The sequence below is a fragment of the Sapajus apella genome, unplaced genomic scaffold, assembly GCF_009761245.1.
Source record: "Sapajus apella isolate SASKATOON/1434 unplaced genomic scaffold, GSC_monkey_1.0 scaffold34, whole genome shotgun sequence".
Classification (NCBI taxonomy): domain Eukaryota; kingdom Metazoa; phylum Chordata; class Mammalia; order Primates; family Cebidae; genus Sapajus; species Sapajus apella.
In genome coordinates, this window is record NW_022436974.1 from 83392 (window position 1) to 98527 (window position 15136).

Here is a 15136-nt window from a genome sequence, read left to right on the forward strand (position 1 = left end):
TTTTTTTTTTTTTTTTGAAACGGAGTTTCACTCTTGTTACCCAGGCTAGAGTGCAATGGCGCGATCTTGGCTCACCGCAACCTCCGCCTCCTGGGTTCAGGCAATTCTCCTGCCTCAGCCTCCTGAGTAGCTGGGATTACAGGCATGCACCACCATGCCCAGCTAATTTTTTGTATCTTTTTTTTTTTTAGTAGAGACGGGGTTTCACCATGTTGACCAGGATGGTCTCGATCTCTTGACCTCGCGATCCACCCGCCTCGGCCTCCCAAAGTGCTGGGATTACAGGCTTGAGCCACCGCGCCCGGCCAAAGAACAGTTTCTAAGGACTTATTAAATTAAAAGCAAAGTGCAGAAGATAAAGGTTAAAAAAAAGTGGGGGGACAAAGGTGATGAATATGCATTGCATATTCAGAGGATATAAAAACTGATGAATAGCTAAGAAGCAACTAACATATTTTGGCTCCACAGATGGGAAACTAGGTGACTAAAGGACAAAGTCGGAGATCCTTATTTATAACTTCTGAAGAGTGAATGATGCAAATGTATTACTTCTTATGAAATATATATTTAATTAAAAATTCATTCACAAAAGCAACTAAGACAAAGCATTCTGAACAGGAAAGCCCATCAAAATAATCAGGCCTTAATAATATATTCTTATACGTATCCTAATAAACCAAGTAGATTAAAATGATCTGATGCTTGTTTGTATCAAATTGAGTCCACAAGTATTTGGATGACACAGATTTGTCTCATTTGACACCATGGTACCCCCAGCACATAGCCTAGGTACTCAGAAGAAAAAAAAAATTGTTTTTTGAAGCTGCAATATACCATCTGGTGGTTAGAAATGGACTCAAGTTTTTATACTACTAAATTTCTGTCACTGATAAAACATTGATCAAACTGTGGATTAGCCTCAGTGAGCAGAGCAAAGTTTTATGTGAAAATGTTAGTAAGAATAAAACTTTTCAGACACATATTCAACTTAAGTTGAAATTTTGGGTCACTTTCTACTAAATGTTTAGTACACAATGACTAAAGAAAACCCCACGTCCCAACAGCTTTGCAGTCAAGGAAGAAATAATACCAATCTTACACAACCTCTTCCAGAGCATAACAAGGAAGGAATATTTTCCAACACTTATAAGGCCAGCATAACCTTGATACCATACAAGGATATTAAAAGAAAGGAAAATTACAGGCCAATCTCTCACATAAACCTTGCTACAAAAATCCTAAATAACATACACTGACAGCTCTTATAACTTAATGGTCTCCTAGTCACACAGCAAACTTCTCGTGACTTTTAATGTGTCCCATTACAACAGACTGGCTGCTTGGTAAATACCATTTCTTCTTGGAGACTACTTGAGCAAAAACATCACGAGGCCGAGTCTATCCTATACATTAAACATTTTCTTCTCTCAAGGAATTGCCTAGGAACTCTTCCATATTGTCTACTAACATTTCTTGCTTGATTCTTTTTTTTTTTTTAAACAAAATTACTTTTAATACTCTGGGGTGAGTCCCACAGAAATAAAAAACATTGGGAGGGGGTAACCCCCTCACCCCCAGGAGTGGCCCAGGGGAAAAGAGGCTACCTGAGGGGAAGGAGGCACAAAAGAGACCCACTGCAGACTCAAGGCAAAGGGAATGCCATCGGCGCTGGGACCTGTGAGCCCTACGGGAGGAAACGCGAGCATGGTGGGACTGGTTCTAGGCAAACAGGCAAAGGGCAAGAGGGCTGGACATGTAGCCACAAAGCTAGTTAGGTTCTTCCTTCTTCTTGTTTGCCTTCTTCTGCTTCCGCTGCACAATCTCGGACCCTGGGGGTAGAGATGATGAGGCACTCTGCTTGCCAGTGGCAACAAAAAGCCTGTCATCTCGGCGCCTTCCCTGAGTTGCTCTGCTTTTTCGTATTTTTCTGGCGGGTGAGTTCACGCTGGTTACTGCAGGTCGTGGCAACAGACACAGCTCTAATTTTTTGTTTACAAATGTATACGCTCCTTCAGACTGACTGCCACAGGAGTAGGGGACGTATCCTAGTCATCTATGTGTCCTTAATGCCTAACACAGCATCTGGCACAAAGTGCATGCTGAAAAAATACCGAACCATTTCTACATATGCTGAGTAGTTCCTCACTGAGGCAGAAAATTAACTATTTAAGATAAAAGACAATAGAGAAGTCCTACTATTAATTTCCCTTTAGATTACTTAACTCTTCTTTTTTTTTTTTTTTTTTTTAATCCCTGTCTTACTATGTTGTCCAGGCTGGTCTCAAACTCCTGGCCTCACACAAACCTACTGTCTCAGTCTCTCGAGTAGCTGAGACTGCAGGCAAGCACCACACCTGGCTCAAGACTGCCCAATTCTTCTATCAGGCTAGCACAGCACTGAAACAGAACCAAGGATATTAGAGAGAGGAAAATTATACACCAATCTCTCTAACAATGCCTTAGTTCAATCCAATCTTCTCAGCTACCTGTTAATATGACTGCATTAACTTATTTCTATATTTTCTGCTTTTACTTTTTCCCTCCAGCTTTTCTGTATTTCATTCTCTAACTTTTGAGTTGAACTTACTTCATTTAAATCTTTTTTTGGAAGACTTAAGTCAATAAATTTACCCTTAAGTCCTGCTTCACCTGCTTGCCACACGTTTTGAAATAGTATAGTTCATGACTCTTTTCTTCCAAAAAATGTGTAATTTCTTTTTTTCTTTTTTTTTTTTTTGAGACGGAGTTTTGCTCCTGTTACCCAGACTGGAGTGCAATGGCGCGATCTTGGCTCACCGCAACCTCCGCCTCCTGGGTTCAGGCAATTCTCCTGCCTCAGCCTCCCAAGTAGCCGGGACTACAGGCACGCGCCACCATGCCCAGCTAATTTTTTGTAGTTTTAGTAGAGATGGGGTTTCACCATGTTGACCAGGATGGTCTCGATCTCTTGACCTCGTGATCCACCTGCCTCGGCCTCCCAAAGTGAGCCACCGCGCCCGGCCAAAATGTGTAATTTCTATGGTGACTTAAACTCATGTGCTATTTAGGAATATATATTTTTATGTTTCCAAATACATATTTTAAATTTTAAAGATAATTTCCATAAACATAGAAAAGTAGAAAAATTAATACACATAATGAATCCTTGTGTACTCATCACTTTCTTCCCCATGATCAATACGTGGCCATTCTTTACCTCTATCCTCAATTACTTTTCAGCTTCAATTATTTTCGAGCAAACAATATAGCATTTACCCATAATTTCAGTATGTATTTCTAAAAAGGTGGGGCCTCCTTTAAAAAAAGAAAAATATAATTACAATACCATGATTACATTATCAAAATTTACCAATTCCTTAATATTATCACAAGTCCATCGCATGTCTACATTTTCCTATCAAGAGAATTATTATTATTTTTACAATTGGCTTGTTCAAAACAGAATCCAAACAAGGTCCATACATTATTTTTCATTCATAATCCAAGACTTCTTTAATAACACGGTTCTGTGGTTTCTGAATCATCAGGAGTACCTAGCAATGTTTTAGAAATGTAAATTCATAGGCCCTAACCCAGGGCTAATGAATGAGAAACTACAGGATGAAGCCAGTAATCTTGTGTTTTGACAAGCCCTCCCAGTGACTTTTGATGCATGCCTGCGCTCTGAGGACCACTGTTTTAATACACAGGTTCCTCCTTTGTTTTTTCTTTGGCATTTATTGGTCAAAGAAACTGTCATGTGCCCCATGAAATTTTCTACAGCCTAGACTTTGCTGATGGCATCCTCACAGTCTATGTAGCATACTTTTCCATTTCTTGATTTGCTGTGAACAACTTTGATATAGAGGCCTGATCACAATTTTTGGCAAGAATACTTCACTAGTGGCACTGCATGAAAAGAGAAGGCACAAGATGACTGTCTTCATAAAGATGAATCAGTGGTGCAGATGTGGTAAACTTATTGCATCCATTTTAAAAGTTACTTTCACCAAGGGTTTTTAGCAACCATTGATTTTTTTTTTCCACCTAAACCCATTATTTCATTAGAGGTTACAAAGTGATGGTATCATTCCTTCCTGTGTATTATTTGAAGTTTTAAAAATAAAAATTTTCCCATATTAAGTATTTGATTACCCTGAAACATAATTTGTACAGGTAAGGCACAGAATAAATGTCTGATTCACTCCCTTTTTACGTATATTTTCAGGATGATGAGCTGGTCCCATAGAATCCTCCCAAAGGCAGCCAGTAAGGGTTTTTTAAAAAAAACCACTTTGATACTCTGCTACCTCGAGCAAAGGGAAAAAAAAAATCATTATAAAATCACAGATTTTTAAATACGTTTATGATGTGTTTCAACTCAGCACAGTTATTCTGATCAATGCTCCAAGTGTGCCACATTTTGCCAGGGTCGGCCCTTCAAGTTGGGTCCTTGTGCTATGGCTACAACGGGCTTGGCCTGCTTCCTTGTTTGCTTTTATAAAAGTGATGTTCCAAGGTCATCTATTATATTCCCTGCCCCAAATTTTAGTCAGCCTTTGTTGAAGAAACTCTCATTTGAGTGGGAAATGGTATTTAGAGACATTATTCTGGGTACTAGGGGTACCCATTATTATTTTGTTGCTTTTATTGTAACTTTTTTTTTTTTTTTATTTTTTTGAGACAGAGTTTTGCTCTTGTTACACAGGCTGGAGTGCAATGGCGCGATCTCGGCTCACCGCAACCTCCGCCTCCTGGGTTCAGGCAATTCTCCTGCCTCAGCCTCCTGAGTAGCTGGGACTACAGGCACACGCCACCATGCCCAGCTAATTTTTTGTAGTTTTAGTAGAGACGGGGTTTCACCATGTTGACCAGGATGGTCTCGATCTCTTGACCTCGTGATCCACCCGCCTCGGCCTCCCAAAGTGCTGGGATTACAGGCGTGAGCCACTTCTAGGTGGTATTTTCCTTCAGAAAATGCGTATTTCTAATTCAGATGTAAGATTCAAGGTTTTTACTTTGATTTTATAACTGGGTTCTAACAACATTAATACATATTGTCCTCCATACATATGCGATCATCTAAAATAACACATAATGATCACTAAAATGATTCAAGTTTCAGACTTCTTTGCAATTTTATCTTAAGATATTCCATTAAGTACATAAAGTAAAATCACTGTGCTTTAAAGTCACCTGAAATTATTCTTCTATAATCAGCCAACCATCTCAACATACAGGTGTACTTGTGACATTCTGCTTTTGAATTTGAGAGACTTGCTTTATTTCCCATCTGCTTCCTCCTACCTCCAACAGGTAACAGTTGACTATATCAGTGTTTCCTTTATTCTATTCTTAAAAATGTAAGCAAACATATACACATCCCTTCTTCTTTGATATATGGTAGCATACCATGGATACTTCCTTCCACTTTGTTTTTTTCTATGTAACAATATAACCTGAAATAACTTGAAAGCAGTATATAGAGATTTTCCCTCATTTTCATGTTGACATCGCTAGTTAATATTCTACTTAACCAATTTCCTGTTAGGTTTTCATTATTAGTAAAAAGTACTGTATAGAACATGCTCATACATAATTTTGTATTTCTGCTACTGTATCTTTTTTTTTTTTTGAGATGGAGTCTCACTCTGTCACCAGGGTGGAGTGCAGTGGCGCAACCTCTGGCTCACTGTAACCTCCGCCTCCCAGGTTCAAGTGATTCTCCTGCCTCAGCCTCCTGAGCAGCTGGGACTACAGGCGTACACCACCACACCGGCTAATTTTTGTATTTTTTAGTGGAGACGGGGTTTACCATGTTGGCCAGGCTGGTCTCCAACTCCTAACCTCAGGTGATCCACTCACTTCAGCCTCCCAAAGTGCTGGGATTACAGGTGTGAGCCACTGCACCTGGCCTCTGCTACTGTATCTTTGGGTAGAATTCTGTATGAGAGATTGCTTAGTTGAACATTAAAAGCATAAATGATTTTGCTAGATATCGCCAAATTTGCACCACTGCCCCAATCCAGGAGTTGTACTGTGATGTAGCCTCACTAGTAATGTAAGAGAGTGCTTTTTTGCCCCTAAAGCCTTGCCAATTTTGGGTTCTGCCAATCTAAGAGATGAGAAATAATATCTCAGTATGATTTAATTTTTGCTATGTCTTAGACAATCTATGCATTAAGGATAAGAAATCTGTGTCTGTGATATAAGTTAAAAATAATTTCCTCAGTTTGTCATCTTTTTATTTTGCTTGTTTTTCTTAAGAGCTTATTCTTAGCTGGGCGCAGTGGCTCACGCCTATAATCCCAGCACTCTGGGAGGCCAAGGCAGGCAGATCACCTGAGGTCAGGAGTTCAAGACCAGCCAACATGGTAAAACTCTGTCTCTATTAAAAAAATAAAAATTAGCTGGGCTTGGTGGCAGGCACTTGTAATCCCAGCTACTTGGGAGGCTGAGGCAGGATAATTACTTGAGCCTGGGAGATGGAGGTTGCAGTAAGGTGAGATTGCGCCACTGCACTCTAGCATGGGCGACAAGCGGAAGACCGTCTCCAAAAAAAAGGTGAGTGTTGGGGGGTATTTTTAGGCAAATTTACCAACCTTTTTAACGATTTAAATTTAAATTATGTTTTCCTCACTTTCAGATTACAGAGAAATTCACCCATTTAAATTAAAAAACTACAGTTCTCATTTACTTGGCAACTCAATCTGATCCACTATGATGTATTCTGGTATATGACATGAATGGATCTAATTTTATCTTTTTCCATATGGCCATTAGTCCCAATACCATGTGTGTTGTAGTGTATCTTTCCCATTGTCATCTTTACCGCAGACTAAATTTTGACATTTCCAGATTTTCTATTTTATTAATCTAACTATTCTTATACTAGTACCACAGTACTACCTTTATGTTTATACTATATAAACATGTAAATTATATATGCATATAAACATATACATTATTTAGTATGTACAATATATACAATGGTACAACCTTAGTAATATGTTTTAACAGCTGCTAGGGCAAGCCATGTTTTTTGAAACTAACTTTTTTATTATGGGTTTAAGCTTAATTGCATTGTGGTTTAAAAAATAGTCTATATAATATTGATTCTAGAAAATGTGTGACTTTTTTACTTGATATGTGGTCAATCCTTGTAAATGTTTGTCCTAGGGCCAGGGCCAGGTCAGCTGCCCGCCTGGCATTTCCCATTGAGCCTGTTTTATGCGTCCTTGGCTTTTCCCATTGAGCCTGTTTTATGTGTCCTTTTCCTTATTAACACTTTTTTTAAAAAATTAACAGTTCTCAGGGTCCAAATGGCCCCTAAACCGGGCAGGCCTTTAGCACTACACTCAATACTTCATGTGGTTTTACTTTCTGACCTATAGAGATTTTTCTAAAATATTCATATCCTAGTTGTGTCTTTTTGGTTGTTTTAATATTTTGTCTGGAAGAAGAGAGGAGGGATGTCAAAAACATGAACTACTGCTCCATCTTGTTCAAAGCCTTATTAAGTTCATATGGGAAAAAATTATACTTATTAACTCATGAACACTTAGGAAACGGCTTTATAAAAAGTAAATGAGTAAAAGTTTCTTTCTTATAGGTTACAGTTTAGCACTTTATAGGGCAATGGATAGGGGAAAAGCCAACAATTTTTCAGACCTAAGATTTGCCAGGCACCACCAATCTTATTTAATAAAACTGCTCATATCTGTCATTAGCATAGTTACATAATTGACAGGTATCATAGTACAATATTAAAAACACAGCCTTTAGAGTCAAATGAACTTGGAATAGAGTTGGGCATACCAACTCAGTAATTCATTTAATCCTCAATTTTCTCATCCATACCAAGGATACTGGCATCTCCCTTTGAATTATTATCAGGACTGATTATTCTATCATACACCAGGAATAGTGGGTGCTCCATAAACCTTAGTATCCTCTCTTCTCCAGAACAGTTCTTTATAAACCTAAAGACTCCCAAACTCCTACAGACTAAATCCATACTTTGATGATTTCTATATCTCTCTCCCCTTCCTCCACAGACATCCCACATAGACACAGGCATACACTCTCTCCCCCTCCTCCTATTTTATCATACCATTTACTGTTTCCAAATATTCTTATGATTCACAAAGATATGCATGTTTATCTTTCCTACAAGGTCTAAATGGAAAAAGAGGGGTAGTGGAGATTGAGCTGAAGGAATAAGGGGATCCTTCTCTTTCAGTGAAACATTCTTCTTGGTATTTCAATATAACATTCAACATATTTCCACAGAGACATTTTATACAGTGTGCTGTGCCATGTTTGATAACATGAATTAAATATGAATTGGGGAATTGATCTGAGATCCACCACATACAATGAACATGTCAGAAATTGATGCCCAAAGCAAACAACTAACAGGGAAAAATGGTTTTGGTTCCAAGCAATAAAACAAACAAAAATATCTGCTAGTAAATAGCCCATTAGTAAATTGAGGAGAACTGGAATTATAAAACATGATTGATTTCAAAAACATTCTAGATAGAGCTACACATTGTTAAATACTTCATCTATTAACAAACATTTGGATAAGCTTTTGAGCTTTCCACACTGTTTTCATTATGTAACATAACATTATTTATGAAATAACATATATTCTTGGTGAAAAAAATTGAATAGCAATAAAGTTGCACAAAAATAAAGTGGCAAATATCCTTTGCGTCTCACCAGTTTTCGAGAGTTAGATACCACAAGCAGTAATCATTAATGACAACAGCCAATTCTGATGGCAAACTGAATTGGCTGGTAAGGTTTTTTCTTTCAAATCTAAGCTTATCTGACTATTCAAAACCATGGAACAGGAAAAATTAGTTAGGATATCAAAAGACGGAGGAAGAACCAGTCCACAGGATTAAACAGAAACTTGCACAAAATTATGTAAGAGAAATACTCTGGTGACTATTGTGAGCACCTCTGACTGTGTTTACCTAAATGCTGTTACCTATGGATACAAGCAGCACTACAAGGTTTCCATATAAAGAGCTCACTTAAATGACCAATTCAAACAATCTTGTTTATCTACTGAAGCTGGGATTTATTCCTCTCCAGAAGCATCCTGTTCTTTACCTTCTGAGTATCTTAAGCCTTTCAACAAAGCACAGAGCAGTGCACCCACATGGGGTGCAGCAGAGACCTCACAAGCAGGCAAGAAACAAAACAGGCTTTGTTTCCTGGGGAAAGGGGGCAGGGCAGCAAGAAAAGAAAAGAATAGCATTACCAACTTCTTCCTCTGGCCATCAACTATTGAAAACCCAATGTTTCCAATTTTAATACGATTTCTAAAAACAAAACAAAAACAAAACCCCAGAAAATGTGAGAATTTTAAAAATCATACTATGCTATATTTTAAAATTTAGAGTCTGCTTTTTGCACTACGAAATAGTAACTGTTGTAAGTTTTACTTAACAAATCAGCCTTGACAACTTTACGATAGAAAACCAATGACTGAGCAATTACTGAAAAATAAGGGACTGCTTTCCCAAAATTAAAAGAAAGGGGTCATCATCATAGGTTTTTTTCCCTACGTTTCATTCTAAACATGTGAATTTCCAAACTTCAGACAATTTTTAGATTTACATGATTTGTAACCTCAAAACTTGGATTATGACAATGTATTACAGATCTGTTAGTCATAAACTTTGGGATAATAAATTTAATTCTAGTAATTTTGAGTATACATTTAAAATATGAAACAATTCTTAAGCTACTAAAACACTGATCAATATCAAAGCTCCCACAACAAAAGCTTTTGTCTAGTATTTTTTTCAAATCTCAGAAACTACATATTCTGTATTAGCATACTATATTAATTTGTTCAAAACATTTAGAAACAAAATTTGCATTTTCCCCACACCTACAAGTGTACTCAAAACTATACAGGAGTAGACGTGTTAAAAGAAATTAATGTTCTTCTAAAAACACAAACTAATTGGCCATCTGTGGGTCTTAAAAACAGTAAAAACAAAACAAAAACACCCACTGCTGGCTCTAGGTGTTTACTGCATGACCTAAGGGGACTGAATCATCTACAGAGAGATGCTATAAAGGTGACATAATAATTTATCTACTAAAACATAAAATGTAGTTTTTCAGTAAAAATTGCTTATTATTTGATTCACACAGAAAATCTGTCTCTTACAAAAAAAAGGAAAAGACGAGAGTCCTAACCTAATGACTGAATACATCTTTTCATGCTCAATTACAAATGATATTTCCCAGTTAAGCTATAGGCCTAAATGACAACATCATGCCTAGAGATAAGTTTTTCTATTTACTGAAATAATTCACCCTTGTAACATGTACAATCTGGTAGTTCCTATATATTCATAGAATTGTACATCCATTGCCACTATCTAATTTCGGAACATTTTCATCACCTCAAGAAAAAAAAAAAAAGACACAAAAACAAAAAACGTCTGTATTGATGAGCAGTTCACTACCTATTGCCCCTCCTCCCAGTCCCTGGCAACCACTAAACTACTTCTGTGTCTATGACTTTGCCTATTCTGGACATTTCATAAAAATGCAATATATGGCCTTTTGTGCCCGGCTATTCTCATTTATAATGTTTTCAAGATTTATCCATGTTGTAATATGTAACAAGCACTGCATTCCTTTTAATTGCCAAATACTATATTCCATTATACGATTAGACCACATTTTGTTAGTCCAGTCATCAACCAATGGATATTTGGATGATTTTCATTTTTTGGCTATTTATTATAAAATAATACTGCTGTGAACCTGGGCACAGGTTTTTGTGTAGACATATGTTCTCAATTATTCAGCCTCTACACCAAAGAATGTAATTGCTTCGTCACATGGGAATGTTATGGTTAATGTTTTGAGGAACTGCTCTTCTGTTTTCCAAAGTGGTGGTATCATTTTTCAATCCTAACAGCAATGCATAAGGATTTCGATTTCTCCACATTCTGGCCAATATGTTTTATTTTTCAAAAAATTTTAGCTACCTTAATGGGAGTTAAGTGTTATATCATTGTGGTTTTGGTTTGCATTTCCCTAATGATCAATATGTGGGGACAGTTCAGCTGTTCTAACATTCTTTTCTAGGTCTTGTTACAGGCTAAGTAACCTTTCCATCCCACACTCTGTACTTCTCTCCTCACTTCTGGTACCAATTTATTGTATCAGTTGTCCTTGAGCTGTTAATAAAGACATACCCAAGACTGGGTAATTCATAAAGAAAAAAGGTTTAATAGATTCACAGTTCAGCATGGCTGGCAAGGTCTCAGAAAACAGGATTATTGCAAAAGCGGAAGCAAACATGTCCTCCTTCACATGGTGGCAGGAGAAGAATGAGTGCTCAGCAAAGGGGGAAGCCCCTTATAAAACCATCAGATCTCGTGAGAACTAACTCACTATCATGAGAACAGGATGGGGGAAACCGCCCCATGGTTCAATCATCTCCACCTGATGCCTCCCCTAACGTGAAGATTATGGGAACTACCAATTCAAGATGAGATTTGCGTAGGGACACAGCCAAAGCTATTTCTCCAGCACCAACTCCCAGCTTCCCCAAAGTAGATTAAAGTTTTCACATCTTTAGCTGTTCGAAAATATTGATAACAAATATCAATACTTAAGTCAATTCAACTTCCCCCTCCTTCAACCACCTATCAAAAGACTGGAATAAAAATTCATTATAATGGTATTTTTTCAAACAATACAATTGTGAATGGAGCTAAAAGAGAAAAAATAAAAAAAGAAATCCAGCAGAACATTTTCTCCTCATCACCTAATTAAGCAGTTTAGGGCAGGGCACAGGGGGTTGCTAAATGAGGTGACGCAGAAAAGGGAAAACGTGTTCTGACTTTTAGCTCTCTCTGTCCCCAGAGCACAACTATACTTTCCCCCCACCGACTACGGAAATAAAGTTTAAGGTCTAGTTAGGAAAAAAAAAGTTCAGATAATGAGACTATAGAGAAGCATCCAGACGTGGTGGCTTGCACCTGTAATACCAGCTACTTGGGAGGTGGAGGCAGGAGGACTGCTTCAGGCCAGGAGTTCAAGACCAGCCTGAGAACATAGTGACACTCTGCCTCTAAAAATTTAAAAAAAAAAAAAAAAAAAAAAAAAAGACAGAGAGAGAGAGAGAGAGAGAAGGGGCATTATCTTTTAAAATACACTTGTCACTATGAATTCATTTTTGGTTGATGAGTAAACAGGTCAATTATAACACTTTATGTCTTATTTCATTAATTACTAGTAAATCTCTTTCACAGAGGGGAATTTATAATTTAGAAATGATGCGTATCTCAGAGTTTTTACTGAAAAGCACAAAAACCGGTCCTTTTAAATAGTATGAAATTTGACTGGCAGCTTCCTATCCTTTACTGTGCCTTTTCAAAAAACTTCCCTTGACCACCCAGGTGCAGGCAGGTTCCCACCACCCGAGTTCCTTTCAGCCCATGTTGTTTAGTACCCTTTACCATACTTAATGCATCTGTAATGATTTATTTACTTGTTTAGTAGCTTGTTCCTCCCCACCTATGGCTAGCATAGTGCCTGGCATGTAATTGGCACTCGAACTTTTGTTGAATAAATAAATCCTAAAATAGTTTCTCTCCCTAGTTAGGAGGATGCTATTAGTAATGCGCAGGAGAATCTCCAAGTTGAAGCGAGTCCAAAATGAGTTATAAAATGACCTTAGCAACTAGGGTAGCAGAACAAAATGAGTATAAAACAAAACAAAACAAAACAGAATCTCAACCACTCTACTTCTAAATCACTCCAACTTCTTTCAACAGAAATTTGACCTTTCCAAGAATTCTATAATCTGTTTTTTATATCTGAATCTTTGGGTTGCTACAAAAAGTAGCAAGCAACACCAAATGGCTCCCTTTTCTCAGCACTTGAGATGCTAGCTGTTGATACAGAGTTAATACAAATATAACTTGAAAAAGTTTTCTTTTAAAAAACTATGTAAGGTCTTTTTCTATTCATGTTTAATAACACGAATAAGCCACTAGTTTAAATTATCGTTTCAGTGACTTTGGTGGTCTTAAACTTTCATGTTTAAAAAATCCTGTATGAATAACGTACTCATGTAGACAAAGACAAAAATACTTCTTCACTGTATAATTAACTAATTGCATAAATGAAAGATTGATCAAGTAGAAATTACATATTAGTTTATCCTCCTTAACGTATGTCTACTAGCCTTGGTTAGTACAGGAGAGACTACTTACTGTAACTGATACACTATTTTGGCACTACCTTACTGGATATTTTCCCTAGCTAACCAAAGAATTTATTTTGAAAGAAAAAATGAAACATCTTAAAAAGACACAGCTAAATTTAAAAAACAGAGTTGAGAGGTACTGGACAGAGGAATACACCTAAAGGCGTTTACTTTTTAGAATATCTGCCTTGTGATCCACCAGCCTCGGCTATTAAATTTAACATAAAACTTTAAAACTGCAAAGCTCAAGTGTGGAGTTAATTTTGAAATTTGTTCTATAATCTTATGCATTAAAATATTCATTTCAGCAAATGCTTACTTTTGAAGTAAAAAAGAAAATGTAGTGAGGGCAATAATTAGTAACAATTTCTGTTAGTATGTCTCAAATCAGGTTTTGCTAAGCACATGGCCTGGAACTATCTGCTTACCCTAGACTTTTGTATCATGGCAACTTTGAGTTTTACATTTTGGAAACAGTGTACCAACAAAGCATCCATCATCTTTAAGGCAATAAAGCTGAACTTTGCTAACATGAGTATGTTTAAACTTCCATAGCCTTCAAGAGTATGAGAGTGTGAACAAAGCTTAACTATTCAGCCCAGCATTTCCCACACCCCCCATCAGATTTGTTTGCCTGGACATACTCACTATGTGATAAGGCTTATCTTTAGATTAAAGGTTAGAAGATTTCCCTGTCGCCTCTTCAAAAGTAATTCTGCACTGTGACCAGAGGACCAAAAGTTAAACTTAAATGGTGCAATAAATAGTTCAAAAGTATCTCTGAAACCTCAATGCACTCAAATCAAGTAAAGCTATTGAGAAGAAACATTAAGCAAGGGTCTAAAGCAGTTATTAAGCATATTGTATTTAGTTAAAGAGTGGAAATATTCTTAAGAGCATCCAGTCTAATCCAGTCACATTTTACAGATGAGTTAAATGAAGTCAAGAGAAGTTAAGTATCTTTCTGATCCAGTTGGTTACATTGTGATAGCAGAACTTGGGTTTCCTGATTTCCAACTTAGTAGGTAACTTTTTCTACATCCCAATGTAATTCAGTTGAATCAAGTACGTTATTGTAACTACCATGTGGAAAAAAGATGCTAGCCTCTACTGTAGAAAATTAGATTTTTGGAGGGCATAGTAAATGCCAGGTCAGAGCAATGCAATAACTATTTTTCTCATAGGATAATGTACATATGAAACACTACAGAATGTAACACTTAAAGAAGCACTAGCAAAATGAAGGACATCCAGAGGAAGTCAGTAAATCGATAAAAGAACACAGAACTCTGAACACATGAAAAACAGGAGAAACCACAGTCAGAAGAGAACACTGCTGGGATTAGAGCTGTATTCATAAATGTGAAAGGAAGTAAAGTTTTGGGTAATCAAGAAATATAAACTTTGTGGTTATTAGAATTTTCCTTAAGTAGAATGGGCTACACCATAACGAAGTAAGCTAGTAAAGGGAAAAGGTCAAAGCTGAGATTGGTGAGGTATAAATTGGATAAATAATTCAACCAGATGCCTTTAAAGTCTGTTCCAATCAGAAATCTTAAATTATTTTCTGTAATTAGAAACTTGGCCAGGCCCTGGGGCTCATGCCTGTAACCTGAGCACTTTGGGGGGCAGAGGCAGGCAGACTGCTTGAGCCCCAGGGGTTTGAGACTAGCCTGGGCAACATGGCAACACCCCATCTCTACTAAAAATACAAAAAAATTAGCAGGGCATGGTGGTACATGCTGTGGTCCCAGCTACTCAGGAGGCTGAGGCAGGAGGCTTGCTTGAGCTCAGGAATTGAGGCTGCAGCGAACTGAGACTGAGTCACAGCTGCACTCCAACCTGGGTGATGAAAGTGAGACCCTGTCTCAAAAAAAAAAAAAAAAAAAAAAAAAA

At 37.3% G+C, this 15136-nt stretch overlaps 1 protein-coding gene across 12 annotated transcripts in view; it reads right to left on the reverse strand.

Annotated features, from left to right (window-relative positions):
- The window catches only part of YAP1 (Yes1 associated transcriptional regulator), a 131196-nt gene that overhangs the window by 27945 nt on the left and 88115 nt on the right, over positions 1-15136 (reverse strand). The window lies entirely within an intron of this gene.